The sequence below is a fragment of the Schistocerca piceifrons genome, chromosome 5, assembly GCF_021461385.2.
Source record: "Schistocerca piceifrons isolate TAMUIC-IGC-003096 chromosome 5, iqSchPice1.1, whole genome shotgun sequence".
Taxonomy (NCBI): domain Eukaryota; kingdom Metazoa; phylum Arthropoda; class Insecta; order Orthoptera; family Acrididae; genus Schistocerca; species Schistocerca piceifrons.
Genome location: NC_060142.1, coordinates 40,969,306 through 40,981,879, shown reverse-complemented (window position 1 = coordinate 40,981,879; position 12,574 = coordinate 40,969,306). Strand labels below are relative to the sequence as shown.

At 39.8% G+C, this 12,574-nt stretch overlaps 1 long non-coding RNA gene across 1 annotated transcript in view; it reads right to left on the bottom strand.

The window, feature by feature from the left end:
• The window catches only part of LOC124799221, a 47,659-nt gene extending 35,928 nt beyond the window's left edge, over positions 1-11,731 (bottom strand). The window contains exon 1 of the long non-coding RNA XR_007016985.1: positions 11,641-11,731. This is a non-coding gene — a long non-coding RNA (uncharacterized LOC124799221). The remainder of the gene's footprint in view (positions 1-11,640) is intronic.
• Between the last annotated feature and the right edge of the window lie 843 nt (positions 11,732-12,574).

The following is a 12,574-nucleotide window of genomic DNA, read 5'->3' as shown; positions in this document are numbered from 1 at the left end:
AATACGAAATATGAAGAACTTCCGCAGAAATATCAAGAACTGGAAACGAAATACAAAGAGACAGAGCGAGATCATCGTCCAGCACAAGACAGTGTTGTTAACCGTCGTTCTGCGCAAAAAACGTGGTGTGTGCCAGAAAAAAAAAAAAAAGGAACAGTGAGCACAGTTCCGGCGATACTGCTATCAAATATATTCACAGCACTAGACGAAGATTGTGATAAGACAATGAACAATGACGAACAAAAATCAGTGACAAAACTTCCAATAGAGTGCACAGTCAAGAAAACATCTACTACGAAAAATAAATCAGTGAACATCAAACGACGAGTTGTTGTACTTGGTGATAGCCACGCCAAGAAAATTGCTCACTTCATGAAGTATCTAAGAATGATGCCGTCATAATCATGGGTAGAAGTAATGATGTGTACAGAAATGAGGCTAAACATGCGCCCCAGTGTTTAAAAACTACATTACCGTACTTGATCTGAAAGTTCCGAACATATAGTTACTAGCTTGCCTCACAGATACGACCTGCAAGACAATTCCATCATAAATCTGGAGCTTGCAGAAGTAAACAGACAGTTCTACAAAATATGCAAGTCCCAACAAAATATAACATTTTTTGATCTTCCTGATGCAAGAGATTTGGTTACGAAAGTCTAACATTGGCAAAATGCTAGCGAAATTAATACAAAAAGATGACGACGTTGCAAGAAAACCAATTGCCATACAACCAGTTTCGACCAAGGAAATGGAAAAACGGGAAAACAATTTCAAAATCACACACATAGTCGCAGCCACAGCGCCAGCTCCAACAGGAACATCACACCCAGAAGATGAGGCGGTGCCAGAACCAGCCTCAGAAGATACAGCAGAGATTGAAATCATCATCAAGAAAACTGTACCTACTCATCATCCAGATGCTCACACACAGGGAAACTGGCGAAAGGGGCCAATTCTTTCCGAATTTGGCCCAATACAACGAATCCAGAACAAGTAGTCAACACTCAGGTGAGACGTCCCATTACTTTATAGTCAAATTAGTTTTAAAGACCCTCTACCTAATAACATATGCAGTAGTAATTTCATTATGCACTTAAACATCAGAGGTCTGTCTGAAGGAATGATCAGGAAGCTTTATGGTATAGAAATTTTGCTAGAAAACATGAAACAACCTGTGAAAGTAAAATGCCGTAACGAACAATGGCTAAAATCTGAAAATCCTGAATAAACTTACAGGTTATAAACTAGCTACCAGCTTTTGTAGGATCAATGGGTATGGAAGGCTCTTGCATACTAGTTCATTCCATGGTAGACTATGATATCAGACAGAATTTTAGCCATCTGAATGAAGGTACATTTGAAAGTTGTTGTATAGAACTTAAAGAGTATAACATATTAATTATCAGCATATATTGCACCCCTGGGTACCATATAAGCTCTGTATTTTTAGGTAAGTTTGATACATTGCTACATAAATTAAAAAGTGAGAAACTGTACAAGAAAGTGGTTATATGTGCTGAATTCAACATAGATGTAAGGACTGATGACATTTTCTTTGCACTTAAAGAACCTAGTAGCCACAAATGGGCTAAATCTCAATTTTGATCTGTATACAAGAATTGCAGCAACCTCTGCAACATGTATTGACAATATTGTAAGTACTCATAATTATTACGTAAAAGAAAAGTTTCTTCTAGATTTAGGAATATCAGACCATAAAGCGCTATTTGTATAACTACCAAAGCAAAATTCAGTCTGCACAACAAAAAGATGTAGGAATTTCAGTCAAGAAAATATGGAAGTATTTTTCAAAAACCTAAGCCAAACCAAGTGGACTGTCAGCAAACACACTTCCACAAGTGACAATTACAGCAACTTTTTAACTGAATTCTTGGGTATATTCAATGAATGCTTCCCTTTTGTAACAGTGAGGACCAGGTCCCAAAAAAGTAGATCCTGAGTAACAAAAGGAATTAGAGTGTCTAGTGCTACTAAGAGGAAACTGCATATGGAGGCAAAAGTAAATCGAAGCCCTCAGTTTCTTAATTATGTAAGCACATACAAAAAACATTCGACAAAATAGTTAAACTAGCAAAACGTACTGTGAATAATAACTTCATTTGAAATGCAAAACACAAATCAAAAGCTGTTTGGTCTATTATAAGAAGAGAAGTTGGCAGTGAGGCAGAGAGAAAATGCCCTTCTAAAATAGTGATAAATGGTAGAGCTGTCACAGAACCCAGTGCCATTTGTGAACCATTCAATGACTTTTTCATAAACTGTAACAAATTTGGTGACTGTTCACCACCAAAAACAAAGCCCAATATGACAGACAGCAATTGCCCATGTTTTAAGTTTTCTCATGTATCCATCTCAGATGTCATCAAAATCATAATGTCCCCTAAAAATTCAAAATCTGCGGGGTGGGATGAGGTCCCCACTGAAATAATAAAAATAGTCCGTCACAGTATTGCATATGCACTCTGTTTCATAATCAACCAATATTTTGATAAGGGATGTTTCCCAGATCGATTAAAATATGCAGAAGTTCGGCCCATACATAAAAAAGGCAAACAAGATGAATTGGGCAACTATAGGCCAATCTCACTGTTACCAATTTTCTCAAATATATTTGAAAGACCTGCATGTGATCAGATCGAAAATAACAATTCATCTAACAGCATTATCTTAGGCAATCAATATGGTTTCAGAAAAGGCTGCAGCACAATCCATGCAATAAATGAATTAGTCACAAAAGTCAGCAGATGTCTTGATGATAGAATGTGTGTGTGTGTCAGCCATCTTTTGTGACCTGTCCAAAGCCTTCGACACAGTAAATCATGACCTGCTTCTCCAAAAATTGGCACGCTATGGTTTTCAAGGCAAATCTCTGAGCTGGATGTCATCATACTTGACTGTCATAGTAGGAGGAGAGGTGATACTCCTATGGGGCACGTACCAGGTGGCGGATAGGGAAGTCTTCACCGGTGTACAAAAATAGCTCTCACGGACGAAACACACCCTCTGCAGTTAACAACCGTAGTAGTAAATCTGAGCTTGCTCCAACTAAGGTTGACAACCATCGAAAGTCAAAAAAGGAAAGATCTTTTAAGAAAAAATTCCACCATCCTGCTCAAAAAGGCAGAAACAGGCTACATCGGATTCGGTGGATAGTCAACTAGAAGACAGCAATGAATCGGAGCGTTTGCAACCATCAAAATGCACACTAAAACACAAAAAGAATTTAAATTCTACAGCAACACACAACATAAACTCACTACTTCAGACCGGAAAACTCAAGGAGCTCACAAATGAACTAAATAAAAAAAAAAAATTTTAATACCAGGGATCCAAGAAATGAGAAACACCACAGAGGACCCATTCGAATCACAACGATACAGAATTTATAATGGGAAACCAGGACCGAGGGCAATGAAACAATGTCCCCAGTTTCGAACAGGGTTTTTAGTAAACATAACAATAATAGATTCAGTAACGGATTTCCAAGCAGTATCACCAAGAATTTTGACTCTAAGCTTTAAAACAATGAATAAAACCTATACAATAATAAATGCTCATGCCCCAACAAATGAAAAAAATTGTCTAGCAAAAACAAAGGAATAGGTAGATAAATTTTGGGACCTTCTAGAACAAACTGTGAACAGAGGAAATAAAAAGAATGTAAAAATCTTATTGGGAGATTTCAGCATGTCATGTTTTCGTGTGGCAAGCCCTTCCATTCTCCGCATCATGTTGTGATGGTGTCATGCATACATATCTATAACAAGTATTTTCCACAAATAACGTAGTAAAACACTTTTCACTACATCAGTTTTACTATGTCATTTGTGGAAAATACTTATATAGGGGTGTAAGGTACAGTGAAGCGACTCTAACAGCCTCTCCTGTACAAATGTCAACCTCACCTACCCGAGTTGCAGCTAAGGATTGCTGCACGGTACACCCTGTTATTGCTAACGAGGCTCTGACGACCGAGTGTTTCCCGGGATAAGGAAACGCCCCCTATCAAGTGCCAACGGTCTCAAAGAGAGCGGATGAGCGGATAGAGGCAGGGCACTCTCTTGTCCTTGGAGTGAGAAATTGCTCCTAAAGGCGGAAGAACTTCACAGTCAACGGCATAGGATGGAGAAGGCAACGGGAAACCACTCCATTAAAGATCACTCAAGATATCCCAAGAATCAGTAGCGCACCATGCCAGAATCTTCTGTTAAACATAAATCCGGAGTAATAGTCCCCCAATCGGATCTCCGGGTGGGGACAATGGAAGGTCAGGCAAAGTTGAAGAATACACTAAAAATAGCAACATGGAATGTAAGAACACTCCTCCAATGCGGGAAATTAGAGAACCTCAAACTAGAGATGGACAGAATGGGAACAGACATAATAGGAATATCTGAGATGCGATGGCCTGAACCAGGAGACTTCAGATCAGGAAATTATCGTATCATTCATACAGGTACTAACCAAGGAACAACTGGAATCGGTGGAGTTGGAATAATTCTAAAAGGAAAACTCGGGAATCTAGTCACAGGATATGTGCAATTTAACTCTAGGATAATACTAGTCAAAATTGGAACCAAACCAAAGAACACGGTAATAGTACAAGTCTATATGCCGACATCGACAGAAGAAGACGATGTAATAGAAACAGTGTATGAAGACATCAACAAAGTTATAAATTATGTTAAAGGTGAAGAGAACTTAATTATAATGGGAGATTGGAATGCTAGTGTTGGAGAAGAGAAAGTTGACGGAATTGTAGGGAAATATGGTCTAGGAGATAGAAACGAAAGAGGAAGCCGGCTAATTGAATTTTGTGCCAAAAACAAGTTGGTCATAGCGAACTCCCTTTTCAACCACCATAAAAGAAGAAGGTACACGTGGAAAGCCCCAGGAGATACTAGAAGACACCAAATCGACTATATATTAGTAAAATCGCGTTTTAAAAACCAAATCAAGGATTGCAGAAGCTACCCGTCTGCGGATATTAATAGTGATCACAACCTTGTAATGATGAAATGCTTACTCAAACTCAAGCGATTAGAGAGAAAAACGAACAGAGTATGGAACAGAGATAACCTAAAGTCTGAAGAACTAGTGATCCCTTATGCACGGAAAACTGATGAGATGGCATCAAACATTATTCCCGGGAGTACTAACGAGGAGTGGAAACAAATCAAAGAAGGCATACATAAAGCAGCAGAAGAATTTATTGGGAAAGCCAAACCTGTAAACAGGAAAGAGTGGATAACACCTGAAATAATTTGTCTAATGGAAGAAAGAAGACTATACAAAAATGCCTCTGACGAGCAAAGCGAAAACAAATATAGAAAGCTTAGAAACCAAATAAACAGAGAATCTAGGAAAGCAAAAGAAAATTACCTCAACAGCATTTGTAAAGAGGTGGAGGAAAACATGGTTAAAGGAAAAACTGACTTGGCCTACAGAACAATAAAACAAAACTTTGCTAAACGGAAAGTAAAATCTTCAGGAACTATAAAGAACAAAGAGGGCAAGGTACTATTTGGATATGACACGCTGAAGAGATGGCAAGAATACATTGAAGAGCTATATCAAGGAGACCCTCTAACAGATAATATGATAGAATTAAGCGAAGAAGTAGAGAAAGAAGAACTAGGGGACACAATTCTGAAAGATGAATTTGAAAAAGCACTAAAAGAACTACCAGATAAGAAAGCGGCAGGTGTTGATGATATACCTTCTGAACTAATTAAGAAATCAGGAGACAAAATGAAAGCTACATTACTGCAACTCATACAGAAAATATACAAAACAGGTGAAGTTCCTGAAGACTATCAGAAATGCATCATAGTCCCCATACCTAAGAAAGCATCTACTATGGACTGTGAAAACCATCGAACACTCAGTCTTCTTTCACACGCATCAAAAATTCTAATAAGAATAATTTTGAAAAGAGTTGAAAACCAATTGAATAGCACTCTAAGTGAAGACCAATTCGGTTTTAGAAGCGGTGTAGGGACGAGGGAAGCAATCTTATCTTTAAGACTAATAATTGAGAAACAAATTTCCAAAAACAAACAAGTATTTATAGCCTTCGTAGACCTCGAAAAGGCATTTGACAATGTTGTATGGCCAGAAATGTTTAGAATTCTGAAGAAGGCTGGTCTGAAATATAATGATAGAAGGATAATCTTTAAAATATACCAAAATGAAACAGCCTTAGTTAAGAAGGAAAACAAAGAAGAAACAGCAAGAATAAGGAAAGGAGTGAGACAGGGATGCCCACTATCTCCAGTAATTTTCAACGCATATATCCAAGAAGCAATAGACAAAATAAGAGAGAATATTGAAGTAGGAATAAAACTTAACGGAATGAAAATAGATATGTTGCGATATGCAGATGATATCGCCATAATTACAGAAAGGAAAGAAGATTTAGAAGCCGCACTCAATGAAATGGAAAACACCTTAAAAGAACAGTATGGAATGAAAATAAATAAGAAAAAGACTAAAGTGATGGTGAGTGGCGCCCTGAACTACAATGAACCCATACGAATAACAATAAAGGGAGAGAAACTAGGGCAGGTTACAGAATTTAACTACTTAGGTAGCAAAATAACAGCAGATGGAAGGAGCAAAAGTGACATTAAAAACAGAATACAACTTGCCAAAATAGCATTCAATGGAAAAAGAAACTTACTGACGAGTAGAAATGTTAGTTTAGACGTAAGAAAGAGAGTCATGAAAACCTATGTGTGGAGTACAGCCCTTTACGGATGTGAAACTTGGACTAGTGGAAAAGAAGAAAAGAGAAGATTAGAGGCATTCGAAATGTGGTGCTACCGGAGAATGGAAAAAATCAGCTGGCGAGACAAGGCTACAAACGAAGATGTCCTCAGAAGAGTGAAAGAAAACAGATCTCTTTGGCGAAATATACAGAAAAGAAGAATAACCTTCATAGGTCACATTTTATGGCATAACAATTTCATTAAGAGAATATTAGAAGGAATCATTGAAGGAAGAACTCGCCGAGGACGACCTAGATTAAGCTACATTCAACAAGTGATAAATGACATCGGGTGCCAGACCTATGCAGATATGAAGAAGAAAGTTGACAAAAGAACGGAATGGCGTGCTGCTGCCAACCAACCTGTGGGTTGATAACCGAAGAAGAAGAAGAGTTACATATGCATCACAATATTTCAGCATGATGCGGAGAATGGAAGGGCTTGCCACACGAAAACATGACACGCTACCCGTAGTAATTAACACAAAAGTGATTCAAAAAATTGATGCACACCAAATGTAATGAATAAATAAAAACAAAAACCACTGATGATGGCACAGTGGTGCCGAAACATGTTTGGGTACTGAGAAAAACGGTGTTTTGCATAACTAGCGGACCTCACATCCAAAAAAGAACCTCTAAAGTTTGTGGGGTTGAACACATCAACTGGAAAGGGCATCTCGTCTCATCCCATCTTGAACAACAGGTGCTGCTTGTAACTGTAAATTACAATGCTTTACTAAGTTCAGTGATGATGAAAAATCTGAATTTTGTTGCTGATTTGAATCAGTTGAAATCAAAAAACAAGCAAGATATTTTTTAACAACAACTGATTGAAAAACACGCCTTTAAGCACCGTAGGCCTCGTTCTGAACAGCCTAGAGAAACAGCAGCCAGTTTCGACTATTTCTTACTATACAGAGGACATAGGAAAAGGGTATGTAAGAAAGCGTTTATTTCATTCTACGGCATTACTGAGGGCAGGGTTCGAAGGCTTACTAATCTCCTAATACAGAGCAAATCACCTCAAGATAAATGAGGTAAAAATCTCAAGAAGAACAGGATTTCTGCCGAAGTCTGTTCTAAAATACATGAGAATGTTTCATCATTACCAAGATTACCCACTATGGCGCCAAACATACCAGTTATCTTGATGCCAACCTTGATGTTAAGAAAAGGCATTCCTTGTTTGAAGAAAGTACCCTCATTTGGATGTAAAATATGAGTTTTATCTTACATATTTTCATGACAGCTTTTCATTAAGGTTCGGACGACTGGAGGTAGATAACTGCATAAAATGTGAAGAACTTGATGTAAAAATCAAAAGCTCCTCTATTGGTGATACGACTAAAAAGGGCTGCTCTTGCTTAACTTACTATCCACAAAAGACAAGCCAAGAACTTTTACAATAAACTTAAAAGCATGATCAAGTTATGTGTGAAATGTGATGACACAGTCGCACGTTCATTTGATTTTATGCAAAATCTCCCCCTTCCAGCAATCCCAGTTCAAGATAATTTTTCTTGAGGCAACTTTGGGTAAGCTGTTTTGGAATAAAAAACCTAAAAACTATGAAATCTGAAATATTCCTGTACCACAAAGGAGTAGCCTACAAAGGAGCCAATGAGATATGCAGCATGCTATTCAAATACATTGACACTAATATTCCATCAAATGTTAAAAATTTGTATTTCTTTTCCGATGGCATCTGCGGACAGAATTTAAATTACACCACGATAAGATTCTGCCTTGCTCTTTTAACAGATTTTTCATTACTTTCCGGTTCGAGGGCATTCATATCTTCCAAACGATCGAGATTTTAGTACTATTAATAGGATGATACGTAGAAATGATCAGATATACACTCCTGGAAATGGAAAAAAGAACACATTGACACCGGTGTGTCAGACCCACCATACTTGCTCCGGACACTGCGAGAGGGCTGTACAAGCAATGATCACACGCACGGCACAGCGGACACACCAGGAACCGCGGTGTTGGCCGTCGAATGGCGCTAGCTGCGCAGCATTTGTGCACCGCCGCCGTCAGTGTCAGCCAGTTTGCCGTGGCATACGGACCTCCATCGCAGTCTTTAACACTGGTAGCATGCCGCGACAGCGTGGACGTGAACCGTACGTGCAGTTGACGGACTTTGAGCGAGGGCGTATAGTGGGCATGCGGGAGGCCGGGTGGACGTACTGCCAAATTGCTCAACACGTGGGGCGTGAGGTCTCCACAGTACATCGATGTTGTCGCCAGTGGTCGGCGGAAGGTGCACGTGCCCATCGACCTGGGACCGGACCGCAGTGACGCACGGATGCACGCCAAGACCGTAGGATCCTACGCAGTGCCGTAGGGGACCGCACCGCCACTTCCCAGCAAATTAGGGACACTGTTGCTCCTGGGGTATCGCCGAGGACCATTCGCAACCGTCTCCATGAAGCTGGGCTATGGTCCCGCACACCGTTAGGCCGTCTTCCGCTCACGCCCCAACATCGTGCAGCCCGCCTCCAGTGGTGTCGCGACAGGCGTGAATGGAGGGACGAATGGAGACGTGTCGTCTTCAGCGATGAGAGTCGCTTCTGCCTTGGTGCCAATGATGGTCGTATGCGTGTTTGGCGCCGTGCAGGTGAGCGCCACAATCAGAACTGCATACGACCGAGGCACACAGGGCCAACACCCGGCATCGTGGTGTGGGGAGCGATCTCCTACACTGGCCGTACACCACTGGTGATCGTCGAGGGGACACTGAATAGTGCACGGTACATCCAAACCGTCATCGAACCCATCGTTCTACCATTCCTAGACCGGCAAGGGAACTTGCTGTTCCAACAGGACAATGCACGTCCGCATGTATCCCGTGCCACCCAACGTGCTCTAGAAGGTGTAAGTCAACTACCCTGGCCAGCAAGATCTCCGGATCTGTCCCCTATTGAGCATGTTTGGGACTGGATGAAGCGTCGTCTCACGCGGTCTGCACGTCCAGCATGAACGCTGGTCCAACTTAGGCGCCAGGTGGAAATGGCATGGCAAGCCGTTCCACAGGACTACAGCCAGCATCTCTACGATCGTCTCCATGGGAGAATAGCAGCCTGCATTGCTGCGAAAGGTGGATATACACTGTACTAGTGCCGACATTGTGCATGCTTTGTTGCCTGTGTCTATGTGCCTGTGGTTCTGTCAGTGTGATCATGTGATGTATCTGACCCCAGGAATGTGTCAATAAAGTTTTCCCTTCCTGGGACAATGAATTCACGGTGTTCTTATTTCAATTTCCAGGAGTGTATAAACCACATGAATATGAAGAGCTGAGTGCTCAGTCCAGTAACAACTGTCACATCGCGAACTTACTCACCACTGACGTAAAAGATTTTGATGGTTGGTGGAATGAATATTACACAGAAAACCGTTTAGTCAGAGAATGTCAAGGGAAGAATGTGCCAAAAGAAGCAAAATTCAAGTTTGCTCCCACTCGATATAAAGAGTTGCACTATAACCCTAAAGAAAAAGGGGTAATCGCAGCATACACTTCCACTGTTGAATTACAAAAGCACAGCTATAAGCTGCGGAAACCCGCTTCCCGGAACGTACATATTGATTTTCCTTCAAGCATCGCAGCCTACCCATTAGGGAAAGTTCCAATCAAAATCAAGAAAATGGAAGACACGAAGAAGATAATTCATATTCCTGAAAACTTCAAAGTTCATGATGAACTATTTACCTGGCCAATCACTGCAGATGACAATGATACAATGGTCGAGAAGGATCTATTTTAAGAGCGTTTTACTTTGGTATATTCCTGTTTTCTGATAACTTTACAATTCTGTAACTTCATTTTTTATATAATATGAAAAAATATAAACTTTAAATGAATGATTACCTTTTTCTAAGTTTTCAGCTGTTTGTAAAAACCATTTGAAAGCAGAAACAGCGTAAGTCCGGATCAAATTTTAAATTTTCCTGAGCTTAATTTATGTTGACATTAGGAAATTTTTGCAGACTAGCAACATAAATGCATGTTATGACAGGGGGGATAATTTGGAGGAGTTATGACGTTTTTTCTCGCTCCCGAAAAAATTGCAATTTGTAACTGAAGTGGTTTCTGCACTCACCGGTTCAATTGTAAACTCGGCCTAGCCAGCCTACTGACGTCACCGGTCACAGGCTACGATAAGGCTCTTATAAATCGAGCTGAACTGTCAGCCATCTTTGCCCCAAAACTTTACAAAGGGCCTACCGCGTTTTTGCCCTCGAGTTTGCGAATATAGAAAAACATTTGATACAAGCCGTCTAAACGCGGGACAATCTCGGGCAAAATGATCAATATTTTTCGATTAACTTAGCCATGATATAGAATTCATACTGGTATTGTGTCCTTGTTATAAACACTCAAAAATTGTTACTTGTTGAGTTGTGGTCAAAACTATTTTTTGAAGATTATGTTACTTTGCAATCCGCTATAAAAATATCTTAATTTCACTCGTCCTTCTGTACCTAAATAAGACATGAGTTTAAGTATTATTCAGTTTGTGTATGTATACCTATTTATGATAACGACATACAAATACAAAACAATATATATTTTTTGAAGGATATAATTTTCGCCAATCACTATTTTTTATTTAACACTTTGCAATTTAGGCTGGATAGCCATTTTCAAGTGTTGCTGAAAAATACGGAAAGTTACCGTAGTGAATTCCTCTTCATTTTGCCACTTCCAAAAATTCTCAGACCTCGAAAAATTTTGGAGACTAACAGCTATAGTATAGTCTTCGACTGGAGGGAAAAACGTAGTTTTATAGAATTAGTTTTCATGTTTATAACTACTTTCATCAACATAAACTTACCATACACAATTGAGCACCAGGTCCTGGTTCCTAGTTCTCTCTGAGGTAATTTATGGCCTGTCTTTTTCTTCGGTTACGGTCCCTCGGAAACCTGAACATGCGAAAACCATTTTTACAATTGTTACTACAGTTCATAGCTGAGCAGCCACCCATTTTCAACACGAATTCTTCTCTAGATTTAATGAAAATACTCCACTTGTATTGAGACTCATATGTAAACACGCAGCAGTAGGCACCTTGATACTCAAAAATGACCTTACTTGCTTTCTGCATAAACATGTGTGAATACTGATTCCTCTGCAAGTAATGTGGTGTTAACAGAAACTTTGATAAGAAAATTGTCTCAAGTACTTGCGAAACTCGTGGAAAAAGGACACCTGAAAAATTACTGAAAAAGAATTCAAAGGAAAGCACGAAAAGTGTCTTTAGATGTGGCTGTCTTACAGCATGTTTTTTTCCCTGTTCAACTGTCATACGTCAGGATACTCAACGCCAGCCTCGGAAACAGGCCAGGATTTATTGGAACAAAAACTGGCAAAGCTGCAAGGAATTATCCTTTGGATCATGGAATATTAGAAACCTGTATCGTCCTGGAACTGCCCAAATACTAACAAACAAATTAAGAGAACATAGAGTGCAACTGGTAGCTCTCCAAGAAGCAGGGAACAGCTTCACTGAAAGTAGCAGACGGGACAATAATGTATGGAGACCGTAGTCAGCGTCATGAATTTGGAACCGGTTTCTACATTCATTAACCAATAGATGACTCAATACGGGAGTTCAAACATATTAATAATCTGCTTGATAGGTTCCCGGGAATTACGTCGGATAATATTGTAAAAACAGCACAATATTTCAGCAAGACAACTGCCCGCCATCTTCAGGTGCTACTGTCGCGTCGCTGAGAAGCTCGCCAGTTTATATGTTGGCTTTC